This window comes from Orcinus orca, chromosome 20, assembly GCF_937001465.1.
Source record: "Orcinus orca chromosome 20, mOrcOrc1.1, whole genome shotgun sequence".
NCBI lineage: Eukaryota > Metazoa > Chordata > Mammalia > Artiodactyla > Delphinidae > Orcinus > Orcinus orca.
This window is the reverse complement of record NC_064578.1, coordinates 32727254-32740877: the sequence shown is the minus strand read 5'-3', so window position 1 is coordinate 32740877 and position 13624 is coordinate 32727254.

Here is a 13624-nt window from a genome sequence, read left to right as displayed (position 1 = left end):
ATATATATAATTGAAAATTCCACAGTAGGGGGGCCAGCTTATACAAATGAATTTTCTCTGCTGCCCTTACGCATTTTTGTCTCTGGCTGAACATCCCCCTAGGAAAAGGCAGAAATCTCGTCATTCCGAGAGTGCATACTGTACCGGGTATTCAGTCCGACCAATGATGTCAGAATAACAATTTTTTTTTTCTTTTTTTTTTTTTTTTTTGTGTGGGGAGGGCACAGGCTGGGAGACTGGGAGGTTAGTCTGCTGTAAAGACAAGTGCTCAGCGTGGGCTGATATGAATTGCGTTGCTGTGAATTATGTCATCGTCACTGTTATTTTGAACCTGTTCTTAGCTGGCACCCTAATGTCCCTCTTTTGGTTCATAATGGGAAATTCGGGCAGGGATGACTAACCCATTAGGCACAATGTCTGGGGTCCACCACAGTTTTAGGGGCTCATGAGCATGTTTGAATTTTAATTTCTTTTGGGTTTGGGATTAACACATTCACACTATTATATATAAAATAGGTAAACAACAAGGGCCTACTGTACAGCACAGGGAACTATATTCAGTATCTTGTAATAACCTAAAATGGAAAAGAATCTAAAAGAAAATATATATATGTATAACTGAATCACTTTGCTGTACACCTGAAGCTAACACAACATAGTAAGTTATACCTCAATAAAAAAAAAAGAAAATCAAATGAATATAATAATAAAGAGTGTATACAAATGAATCCAGCCTGGATTATAATTTTCTTCACACCAATGCCGTTGTAAAATATAATTTTTAATATGTTTTTATGGAGGAAGTGTCCCACAAAGTACCCAGAGCCCACAAAAGTCGTAATGTGGCACTGATCCTGGGCTAGGTGGAATTTTCTATGGAAAGGAGAAAAAGTGGAGTTTGAAGGAGCTTCCTTATCACAGAATATCCCCTCCTCAGTTTTTATAGGAAAGAGGGGACTTGATTTAACCAAAGCCTGATTATCAAAACCTATAATTCCATTTGGGTTAAAAATTCTTAAGTGCCTATGAATTTGTGGAAACCGTGCAGAAAAGCTTAGCACCGAATTAATCAGACTATAGGCCTCCCGTCAGCCTAAAAATCTGCTTTTTAAACTGAAAGCGCATTCTCCCAACCTCTCCCTCTCTTTGAATCCACCAACTCTCCTATAATTTAATTGGACAAATCTTAACTGTGATTTTTTCCCTCCCAAAGAGGGGGCACATTGCGGCCCAAGCTTGTTAATTAAGTTCCTTGCGTGCCCCCAGCTGTGCAATAAGTTTTCAAAGCAACACAACTGCAATTTTTTTCTTTTTTTTACCATTTGGTGGCTAGTTTTCAATCATGCATTATTTCCCCCTCCTTGTTTTGAGGATGGGAAAAGTAGGAATAATCTCTGGGAGAATTCCCATGCATTGTAGAATCTTGGACAGACAGTCAAATTGGACGTGCCATTAAGTGGTGTCTAATTGGAGCTTGTTTAGGGAGGGGAGTCACAAGGGATGATTCTTCAGGCGCACAGGCAGCTCGGGGCACACACATGCTTGTGTAGAAAGAACTCCATGAAAAATACGCAGGAAAGCAAACCTTCCCAACAGGGCCGGAGGGTGGGGTCCTCCCTATTGGCAGCTGGGGCTTTGGGGAAAGGGGAAGGAGCGAGGGCAGCAGAGAGGCCCTGAGGACAGGAGAGATGGTCACTAGTGTGTTTCTGGTTTCCCCTTCCCACCGTTATTAAGCCAAAACGAACTATTTCTTGAGCAGTTACACTCAGCAGAGCCATTTGCAAGGAACGCTGGGGAGGCAGAGATGAAGGGAAGAAGAGGCCTCCATCCAGACCAGATCTACAGTCTGGGGGTGAGAAGGTCAAAGGAGAAGCAATTCAAAGTGACTGTGGCTCAGAGTGAACTCAGAGTCAGAGAGGTGACTTCCCAGGTTTGCTAGGATGCGGTCAGAGGAAGACTGCAAAACGTCAGGGAACTTGGTTCTTGAGGATAGGGTGAGGGAAGCAAGGAGAGGCTGCAAAGACCATTTGGGTTGACATAACCCTCTTGGGTTGGGACTCTGAGTGGAGATCAATAGCTCACTTTTATGGAGGTCTCTCAGTATGCCAGGTAACTTTGAAGTGTTTCACATGTATTTACACGTTTAGAGAAGCATAACACCCTTCTGAGGCCCAGTGTGATAGCCCATAGTCCTTGTCTTTACCATCTCAACTAAACTGGCAGAGGTGGGTTTGAAGTGGAAGGAAAAATGGGGTCGTGAGTTTGCTGTTAGCTTGTTTCTCCACAAAGTACCTGCACTTTAAAGTAACATTTTATTTAAGAACAAATGATATCCAGCTTAAAAGGGTGAGGACCTTTGTTAAAAGGAATTTCCTTTATTCATACTATGGTTCACCCATATTTCAGTTCTCTTTCCAGGCAACTCACCGTCGTCCTTGTAATTGGGCGTGGCACTGGATTTGCTTTGGCCAATGGCATGTACGTGGAAATGATGCCAGTCAAGTGGCAGCTTTAAGAGCCAATGCATAACTTACCCCTTTCTGTAATCCCCTGCAGAAGTGACTGTGTTAAGATGGGGACTCTCTCACCCCAGTCCCTGGGCTTCCATGATGTGCAGAATGCCCCAGCAGAGTCTACCTCCCAACCCCGCCCACCAACCCATGTTGGACATGTGGCTTGAAAAAGAAGAAGCTTTCCTGTGTAAACCAGCGAGATCTGTTTGTTACTGCAGTATCACTGTAGCCCGACTGATAGCATTACTTAGAGTATGTAGCTGAATGGTGGCCTGGGGACCAGATCAGGCCTGCAGAAATGTTTTGTTTGACCATGTTTTCTAAAAAACTAGTTGCCAGTATTAAATACCAGGAAAGCACACATTAAAATATGACAACACTAGACTGGCACTCCTGTGTAGTCACAGCCACCCGGGCTGCAGGCCCCAGCGCTCCCCAGGGTTTGGTACCAGGAAGTCATGTACATCATCTCCTGTCCCCTGTAGGCCAAGATCTTCCCACACCTGGAGGACAAAAAGAGCTTGTCTTGGTTCTCCTTTCTCTTTGCTTCTTCTGTATGCCCCCGAAAAGGCAATGATCAGACTTGCTTTGTCTGGTTTATTCATCTTTAAAGCATGCCTTCTCCTACACCTCTTGGGCCATTAGCATTTTCCCCCCATGACTCAAGATCTATTTGTTGCTTTTCTCTCACTCTCATGACTTAACAAAAGGCACCTTCGTCGCCATTCTCGTACTATAATAAGAGAGAAGCCATAGATGCTTCCGGTCAGAATGGTCATCACCAAAAATTCTACAAATAATAAATGCTGGAGAGGACGTGGAGAAAAAGGAACCCTCTTAACACTGTTGGTGAGAATGTAAATTGGTGCAGCCATGATGGGGAACAATATGGAGGTTTCTTAAAAACTAACATAGAGCTATCATCTGATCCAGCAAGCCCACTCCTGGGCACATATCTGGAAAAGATGAAAACCCTAATTCGGAAAGATACATGCACCGCAGTGTTCAAAGCAGCACTATTTACAATAGCCAAGACATGGAAACGACCCCAGTGCCCACCAACAGATGACTGGTTTAAGAAGATGTGGTAGATAGATAGATAGATAGATGATAGATAGATAGATAGATAGATAGATAGATAGATAGATAGATAGATGGAGGTACAATGGAATATTCCTCAGCCATAAAAAAGAATGAAATATTGCCATTTGCAGCAACATGGTTGGACTTAGAGATTATCATGCTAAGTGAGGTAAGTCAGACAAAGACAAATATATGATACCACTTATATGTGCAATCTAAGAAATAATATAAATGAATCTACATACAAAACAGAAAGACTCATAGACATATAGACCAAAATTATGGTTACCAAAGGGGAAGGGACGTAGGTGGTAGGAATAAGTTAGGAGTACAGGATTAACAGATACAAACTACTATACATAAACAGATAAGCAACAAGGATTTACTGTATAGCACAGGGAACTATATTCAATATCTTGTAATAACCTGTAATGGAAAACTATCTGAAATATATATATATAAAACTGAATCGCTTTGTTGTACACTTGAAACTAACACAATATTACAAGTCAACTGTACTTCAATTTAAAAAAAAGAGAGAGAGAAGCCATAGGTGTTTACCAAAATCTGGGATGAAAGGAATTACCGAAGGTGGACCCTGCCCACCCGCGGGATGAGGAGAGAGAAGATGTGAAACAGGCTACCACACGCTCAGTGTCTGACGACTAATATCCTTCCAGCCTTTGGGTCCTTCAGTGAGCAGATTTCTCTCGTTTCCCTGAAAGCCATCAGCATGGAGTTTCTTCCACTCTCAGCATCCTCTTCTGTTTCCAAGATGTGGGACTCGCTTAGGGCAAAGTCATGAAAAACAGAGTAAGATTTTTTCTCCAGAGTCCCTGGCCTGGTCCTCCTTCCTTGCCCCACAATGCTATTCCGAAGCCCTCCTTCCTTCCCTCTTTCCTTCCCCCCATCCTGCTGACTGAACTTGCTCTTGGTCTAGCACATCGTTGTAGGCAATCTGTGTCCCTGGGTTTCCTCTTCCAGGGCTCTTGGCCTTTTACATCCTCTTTGAAAGTTCCACCCCCATTAAAGGGTTATCCATTGTGAAGTATCACGACACAGCCTTATTTTCATGACAGAACTCCTTCCAGGGAATGAGAAATAATGTCTGGTCGGTGCACACTGGTTTCACCTTTGGAGAATTGATTCCTCCCTTTCTGAGATGCCAGCTCAGTCCTATTTCCCTGGGACACCAACCCACCCAAGCATGTGTGCTCCTGAGGCCCCGGACTTTGTCCGGCATTTGTGTTGTTTCTCTGTACCTTCCTTTTGGCCCTGTCCTCTGAGCCATCTTGCAAACTCCCCTGCTTAGAAATTCCAGGTCTGTCACCCTAAGAGTGGTGGCTAGAGGCATGGTTAATAGTGCAGGGTTTTATCCTGGCCCCGCCTCGGAATAGTTGCGTGATTTTGGGCAGTGACTTCAGTTTTGGTGTCTCTGATTTTTCATTTGTAAAGTGGAGATAAGAGCAGAGCTGGCCTCGGAAGGGTGTTATGCTGTTCTAAATGTGTAAATACACGAGAGACACTTCAGGGTTACCTGGCATATTGGGAGAGCGCCATGAAAGTTAGCTATTGATCTCAACTGCAAGAGTCCCAACCCAAAAAGGTTATGTCAACCCAAAGGGTCTCTGTGGCCTCTCTTTGCTTCCCTCACTCTTTCCTCAAGAGCTGAGTCTTCCTCTGACAGCATCCTAGCAAACCTGGGAAGTCACCTCTCTGACTCTGAGTTCACTCTGGGCCAAAGTCACTTTGAATTGCTTCTCCTCTGACCTTCTCACCCCCAGACTGTAGATCTCGTCTGGATGGAGGCCTCTTCTTCCCTTCATCTCTGCCTCCCCAGCGTTCCTTGCAAATGGCTCTGCTGAGTGTAACTTCTCAAGAAATAGTTCGTTTTGGCCTAATAATGTTGGCTCTAGCTCTTTCCTAGGATGGTGGGGACATTTTAACCTTTGGCTCCCAAGAGGCTATGGGTACTGGCTTCTGTGTCCACAGAGTTACTTGGCTATTCTTCATTTGGTCTCCCATCCAAGGGATGGTAACGAGTGAGCCATACATTGATGTGGTCCACCATCTGGCAAGGCCCGGCAGCCCCTTTTCAGTTTAAGGAACTACGAGAATTGAGCCCACGTCAGTCTTCTGGAGGTGGGAGCTCCCATCTCCAACTTTTGAAATGTGTGCTCTTTCCTCCTCCAACCTCCAAGCTTTTCTACACCATGCTGGCTCTCCAGCAAAGCCCTTAGCCGTGTGCTTCGTTGGGGCTATTTTTTTAGCTTTCATTAAGCCACGTGCATTCCTGCTTATGTAATCATCCGAGAACTATATGAACAAGACTGAGAATCACCACTGACATGCTGCTTGGTACTTATTAGCTTTATAACTGATGGCCAGGCTTCAGGATTATGACAGCTTGGCTGCCCCACAATTGCTCCGTTTAATATAGCTGATTTCTCAAGACGCAAATGCCTCTGCTGGCTTTGTCTTTCGAAGTCAGTTGTATGGAGGCAAGAATGAGCTAAGTTGTAGGGTTAAAAGAAACAGCTAAGTTCTAAATGCCCCTGGGCCTCTTTGGCTAAAGGTCAAAACTTGGTTCCCAGCAGGCAGAATTTGGGAATCCTGCACAACGCTTTTATGAGTCATTAAACGCGAACACTTTTAAGCAACGCCTATCTTCTCTAGTTTGCCACAGTCTCTACCATTCCCTTTTGTTTTACATCTGGTCTTATCCATTCATTTCTTTTGATCTGCTTGGTCCCTGAAGATAACTAAAACACATAAGGCTTCCTCTGTAAATATGAAGACTCCTCATCGGGACACAGAACCATGGAGTTGAGAACTGAAAGAGAGTTTGACATTTGCGTTGTAGTCCCACATTTCCAATGGGGGACTCTGAAGTCCAAGAGACATGTCACGAAACCATCCCGAGCCCACACGTAGCTGGTGGCAGTGTCTTAGGTGTTCACAGTCTCAAAATGAAGAAATTCTCATTCATCTAGAAAAGCCCACTTGTACCAAAGCACTAGCGAGCGTTGTATATGTTGCGTTGTATATGTTACAGAAGCTTTTTTTTTTTTTTTTCTCACGGTACGCGGGCCTCTCACTGTTGTGGCTTCTTCCGTTGCGGAGCACAGGCTCTGGACGCGCAGGCTCAGCGGCCATGGCTCACGGGCCCAGCCGCTCCGCCGCATGTGGAATCTTCCCGGACCGGGGCACGAACCCGTGTCCCCTGCATCGGCAGGTGGACTCTCAACCACTGCGCCACCAGGGAAGCCCCTACGGAAGCTTTTGAAATGGAGAGAGAAGGGTTTTAGGTCTCGGTGTACCACAGTCTTGCTCTTAAGAAGACCCCCAAGATACATCTTTTCCTCCCAGTCTCACTCCTCTGCCCACTGGCTATGAAGTCTCTCTCCTGCCCACTCCACTGATCACCAGCTTCTCAAACCCTTGTCTCCAAGCTCCTCAGCTGAGCTTATCAGTCCTCTTATGCTGAGCTCCTCAGCTGTTCCTCAGTTATTTCACTTAATGTTATCATTTAATGCTATTTTTGTCACTTAATGTTATTTTCAAGTGTGAGGAGAGATATTTTGTTTGTGCTCAGCACAGTTGAGCTACAGGGCCTAACTCCATAAATGGCAATGGAGGGTTGTTAATAACAGTAAGAATTTGTTTTTGTTTCTCTAAAAACGTATGGTCTCTAATCCTCACTACAACTCAGCAATGAGATAGATATTATCTGTACCCCATAAAGAAAAGAGCAGAGATCAGAGAGGTCAAAGCACTTGCCTTAGGTCACACAGCTTGTAAGTGTTGCAGACAGGATTTACTCCGTCCTTGCTCAACTAGCCCTTGCCATCTGGAGGCATTGGAAAGCAGGTAGTGGAACTGAGTTCATTGACCTGCTGGCATCAATTCTAGATTACTCTCTCCTTCAATCTTTACTGTGATCTAATGACTCAGATGGTAATTTTGGTTAAACACCCGCTTCTTAAATAGAATTTATCTGCAAGATGCTTTTCCAGACTTAGAAAGAAACTCCTAATGATGTTACCTCCCCACTTTTTCTTTCTCCTCCTCCTCTGAGCCTTATTATAATTCAGGCCTATGCATTGCAACTGACAGTGGTCTCTCCTCTTTACTTCTTTAATTATTACTGTCATTTTTAATCCACTGGAAAGTTGAGAGGGAGATTGAATGTCCCAACGACAGACATATTATTGTGAAACTCCAATTGTGACAAATTCACAAACTTGAAAAAAATAGCTTTTCTTTGCTGTCCTATTAGCTCAGAGCAGAGAACGTTAGGGGTCTTTTCTTTTGGGGGGGCTAATTCAGAGCCATTTTTGGTTATTATACACAAGATGTTTCTCAGCTGAGTGGTCAGATTGTTAAGTGTCTTCACCATGGAGTGTTCCAGTAATTCAATCCCTCTGGATGGCCTGGAGTGTCTCCAATGTTTTGATTGCGAATACAGGAGGGAAACTGCTGTCCTGAACAGTCTCCCCTTAAATCTTCTTATGGATTAATTTGCTGTGTGGCCTGAAATAGGTCAAAAGGTTTTGGCTCAGGAGTAGAATTCTAGAAATAATCACCTGATAGACACTCTAAATCAATCATAATTAATGCACTTGCCTGGTCCTGTCAGCTGATTGCTGCTAGAGGGTGAAATAAAGAGACCCTTTCTCATACGATATGAAAAGAGATCAAATCTGTCATTTCATCTCATAATCGAGCCAAATGAGAAAAGAGAGGGGTCAAAGTTCACTGGGTGACCTTATGCAAACCCAATAATGCATAATTCATTTCCCTTTTATGGAATTTATAAGCTGCTGTAAACGAACAGGACAGAATCCTCTGCCCTCCACGGCTTCTACCAAACCGTTCTTGCTTCTTGTGAAATGCCTGCCGAGCCGCCCAAACTTTTCAGGAGCCTCTTCTGGCTGAAACTAATCCCCAGGCCTTTGATACGGGCCGGCATTTAATTCATTCTCCCAAGCGTGCGAAGTTAATAACTGAATAAATCACTGGCAGCTCTCTCTGAATGATATAAAACCTGTAATTTATTTATTGAGTGTTACAAATACAGTTGAAACATGTTTTCATGCAAAATGCTTTCCCTCTTTTTAATATTATCAAAAGGAGAATATGGGCTTTGAGCTCTGGAAACAGAGGTTGAAAGACAGTGTGTTTGTCCATTCCATCCAGGTGTAGTGATGTTGGGAAATGGCGTCTCTTCCTGGCCTTGACGTCATTTGGGACGAGAAGGGGTGGGAACAAGGGAAGGTGTGTTTCAGAAAATGCGGCTCCGGCCTCCGGAGCAGCTGCGCTTAACTTACCAAGCCTTTGGACTGTGCTGGAACAAAACATTTATTTGAAATACACACGGATCATTCAGAGTTCTCGTCACGAGGCTCCTTGATAGCAGGAAACCAGATGCCACTCCTTTTTTAAGTCTGTGTCATCAGATGGCACAAAGTAGCTATTCGTTTTATTTATTTATTATTATTATTATTTTTTTTTTTGTGGTGTGCAGGCCTCTCACTGCTGTGGCCTCTCCCGTTGCGGAGCACAGACTCCGGACGCGCAGGCTCAGCGGCCATGGCTCACGGGCCCAGCCGCTCCGAGGCACGTGGGATCTTCCCGGACCAGGGCACGAACGCGTGTCCCCCGCATCGGCAGGCGGACTCTCAACCACTGCGCCACCAGGGAAGCCCTATTCGTTTTATTTTTGTGGTGACTTCTGAAGGAATCATAGGCTTCTGTGTAGTGAAGTTAGCTCAAGATGGCTTCAGCATTTCTAGCAGCTATTGCTTGTTCCTTTGGTCACTGCTACACCAGCCCTTTGGTCTGGATCAGCTGATCCAGGTGCTTCTCACGCTCTCTGGCACTCACTCTACCTACAAACATTTGTATGTTTGTCGTCAGATCCACACATCTTCCAGAACACCATCTGACACTTTCTATGCTGCTTTTGTGACATTTATTTCTCTGCAACCACTGCTAGGATGAGCTTTCTAAAATATAGATCTGATCTTGTCATTTCCTGCAATTGGAGACTTTGGTGTACTGGGAAGGGGCAAGAATAAATTGTCCCACTCCTTCCAGAGAACAGTTTGGCATTAAGTAGCAAAATTGAAACTTTACATACTCCCCAAGCTCCACCTTTTGTCTTTTTGCTTAATTAACGGGTAATTTATTTTGTATATCAGTGAAGATATATGTACTTTATAATACATATGATCTGCATTTTAATCTTAGAAACAAATGAAAAGTTTATCAATAGGAGATCATTAAATATAATGTGGTCTTTCCAAAATAATCAGATACTCAGCAGGCATTAAACATGGTGTCATAAAACACGTGAAAAGATGTCCGTGACATGTTGATAAGTGAAAAAGCTGTTTTAAAACTAGGATGAGGGGCTTCCCTGGTGGTGCAGTGGTTGGGAGTCCGCCTGCCGATGCAGGGGACACGGGTTCGTGCCCCGGTCCGGGAGGATCCCACATGCCGTGGAGCGGCTGGGCCTGTGAGCCATGGCCACTGAGACTGCGCGTCCAGAGCCTGTGCTCCGCAACGAGAGAAGCCACAGCAGTGAGAGGCCTGCGTATCACAAAAAAAATAAAAATAAAAATAAATAAATAAAAGTAGGATGATATTCCAATGAGTTGGGGGTGAGTTATGGACTCAAAGTAAATGATGTTGCAATATTTGACAACTCATAAAGAATCCACAGAGAAAAACAACTATATAAAAATTCCAGATTTCAGATGTATCAAGATGGCAACATAGGAAGATGCTGAACTCATATCCTCCCATGGACACAAGAAATCTATAACTACAAATGGAATAATTCCCTGAAAAAGAACCCTGAAAACGGGACGAACAGAGCCTCCATAACAAAGTGTAAAAGGACAGCAGCAACATGAGTAGGAGAGGCAGTTATGGTCTCGCCATCCAAAAACCGCACCCCCTACCACGGTGATTTACTTTGGGAGGAATCACAGAGGTACAGATCTTTTCCCCAAGGAGCAAGAGATTCAAGTTCCACATCAGATACCCAAACCCCTAGAACTCGTACAGGAGAGACAAAACTCCAAAACACCTGGCTTTGAAAACCAAGGAGGAATATGTCCAGAAAAGCTATAGAACTGCAGGTAACAGAAAACCCACTCTTAAACGGCTTGCATGCAGACTCACTTGACCCAAAAACCAGTGCAAAAACACCAGATTAAAAAGCATATGGATCACAGGTGAACAGAAACCACTTACTAATCTTCAAGCATCTGCTGGAGAGGCAGAAACCAGTTGGGATGCTTCCTGTAGACTGAGACACTGGCTGGAGTCATTTCTGCAATCTCAGGTAACCTTGCTAATGCCAGCACTGGTGGGCACCATTTTGGAATTCTCCCTGTAACCTGTCAGTGACAGTGGGCACACTCTGGTGAGAGCCACCCCACTCTTGCCTCTCCACTGGGCTCTGCAGTCAGTTTGGGGTCAGCCCCATGAACCAGTGCACAGCAGCACTGACCATGGCCCTGCCACAACAGGAGCTCACATAAGGGACACACCTGGAACACCAGGCCCTAGTGGCCAGGTGGGATTTCACGTCTGAGCCCTATAAGATATCTCCTAAATAAGCCCACTCCTTACAGACTGGAGAAAATAGTCGATTTACCTAATATGTAGACAAAAACACAGAGAATTAGGCAAAATGAGGAGACAAAGGAATATGCTTCAATCAAAAGAACAAGATAAAAGCTCAGAAAAAGAACTAAATGAAACAGAGGTAAGCAGTCTACCCAATAAAGAGTTCAAAGTAATGGTCACACAGATGCTCACCGAACTTGGGAGAAGAATGGATGAACACAGTGAGAACTTCAAAAAAGAGATAAAAAATATAAGAAAATATCAAACAGAAATTAAAACTCAGCTGAGAAATATACTCAGGGGTTCAACAGCAGAATGGGTGAGGTAGAAGAGTGAATCAGTGAGCTGGAAGACAAAACTATGGAACTCACCCACACGGAGCAGCAAAAAGAAAAAATAAATAACAATTTTAAAAAGTGAAGATGTCTTAAGGGACTTTTGGGACAACACCAAGCATTATAGGGGTCCAAGGGGGAAGAGAGAGAGAAAAGGCCAGAAAAATTATTTGAAGAAATAGTGGCTGAAAACTTCTCTAATCTGGGGAAGGAAACAAATATCCAGGTCCAGGAAGCCCAGAGAGTTCCAAAGAAGATAAACTCAAAGAGACACACACCAAGACACATTATAATTAAAATGGTAAAAGTTAAGGATACAGGTAAAATCGTAAAAGCAGCAAGAGAAAAACAACTTGTTATGTACAAGGGGAAACCCTGTAAGGCTATCAGATTTTTCAACAGAAACTTTGCAGGCCAGAAGGGAGTGGCATGACATATTCAAAGTGTGAAGGGAAAAAAACAAAACAAACAAACAAACAAAAACCTCTAACCAAGATTCCCTACCCAGCAAGGTTATCATTCAGAATTGAAGGAGAGATCAAGAGTTTCCCAGATAAGCAAAAGCTAAAGGAGTTCATCACCACTAAAATGGCGCTACAAGAAATGTTAAAGAGATTTCTTTAAGCTGGAAAAAGGGCACTAGTTAATAATAAGAAAACATACAAAAGTAAAAATCTCAGTGGAAAAGGTAGATATAAGCACTTGTAAAGCAGGCATGAAGGTTAAAAGAAAAAAGTAGTAAAAATAACTAAAAGTACAAAAGTTAGTTAGGGATGCTAAAGTAGACAGATATGAAATGTATCATCAAAAGTATAAAACATGAGAAGGAGAGTAAAAAGATAGAGCTTTGGAATGGGTTCAAATTTAAGTTGCTACCAACTTGAAACGGGCTACCAGTTACATAGGATGCTGAATGAGAATCTCATGGTAACTACAAGGAAAAAGCATTATTGAAAAGACAAGAAGTAACAAACTTTGGAGAGGATGCGGAGAAAGGGAACCCTGGTATGCTGTTGGTGGGACTGTAAATTGGTATAGCCACTATGAAAAACAGTACTGAGATTCCTTAAAAAATTAAAAATAGAACTACCATATGATTTGGCAGCTCCAATCTTGGGCATTTATCTGAAGAATATGAAAACACTAATTAGAAAAGATATATAAACCCCTATGTTCATTGTAGCATTATTTATAACAGCCAAGGTATAGAAACAAAGTAAGTGTCCATTGACAGATGAATGAACAAATAAGATGTGGTATGTCTACTCAATGGAATACTACTCAACCATAAAAAAGAATGAAATCCTGCCTTTTGCAACAACATGGATGGATCTTGAAGGTATTATGCTAAGTGAAATAAGTCAGACAAAGGCAAATACTGTACGATTTCACCGATATATGGAATCTAAAAACAAAGCAAAACAAAGCAAATGAATAAACAAAAGCAAACTCATAGATTTTGAGATCAGATTAGTGGTTACCAGAGGGGAAGAGTGTTGGGGGAATGGGTGAATGGGTGAAGGGGTTCAACTTTATGATGGTGATGGTAACCAATTTATGGTGGTGATTACTTTGCAGTGTATATAGAGGTCGACTTATAACGCTATGCACCAGAAAATTAGATATAAAAAATTCCAGAGAAAAATATAAAATCTTAATATGAAAAGCATATGTATTCTGTGTATATTTTATATGCACGTGCATGCACACATGTACATACACAAACACAGATAGATTTGCCAGCATTGAAATGAAAATCTTCAATATGACATGAAACACAAAAATGAAATGACAAGTGATAGACCGGGAAAATACATTTTCAATGAATATCATCAACAGATGACAGATAAAATCATAAGAAAAATACATTAACTCAATAGAGAAAAATGAACCACAAAGGCTATGCATTGTCACTTCATAGAAGAGGAAATTCAAAAGGCCAATCAGGGACTTCCCTGGTGGCACAGTGGTTAAGAATCCACCTGCCAATGCAGGGGACATGGGTTTGAGCCCTGGTCCGGGAAGATCCCACATGCCACAGAGCAACTAAGC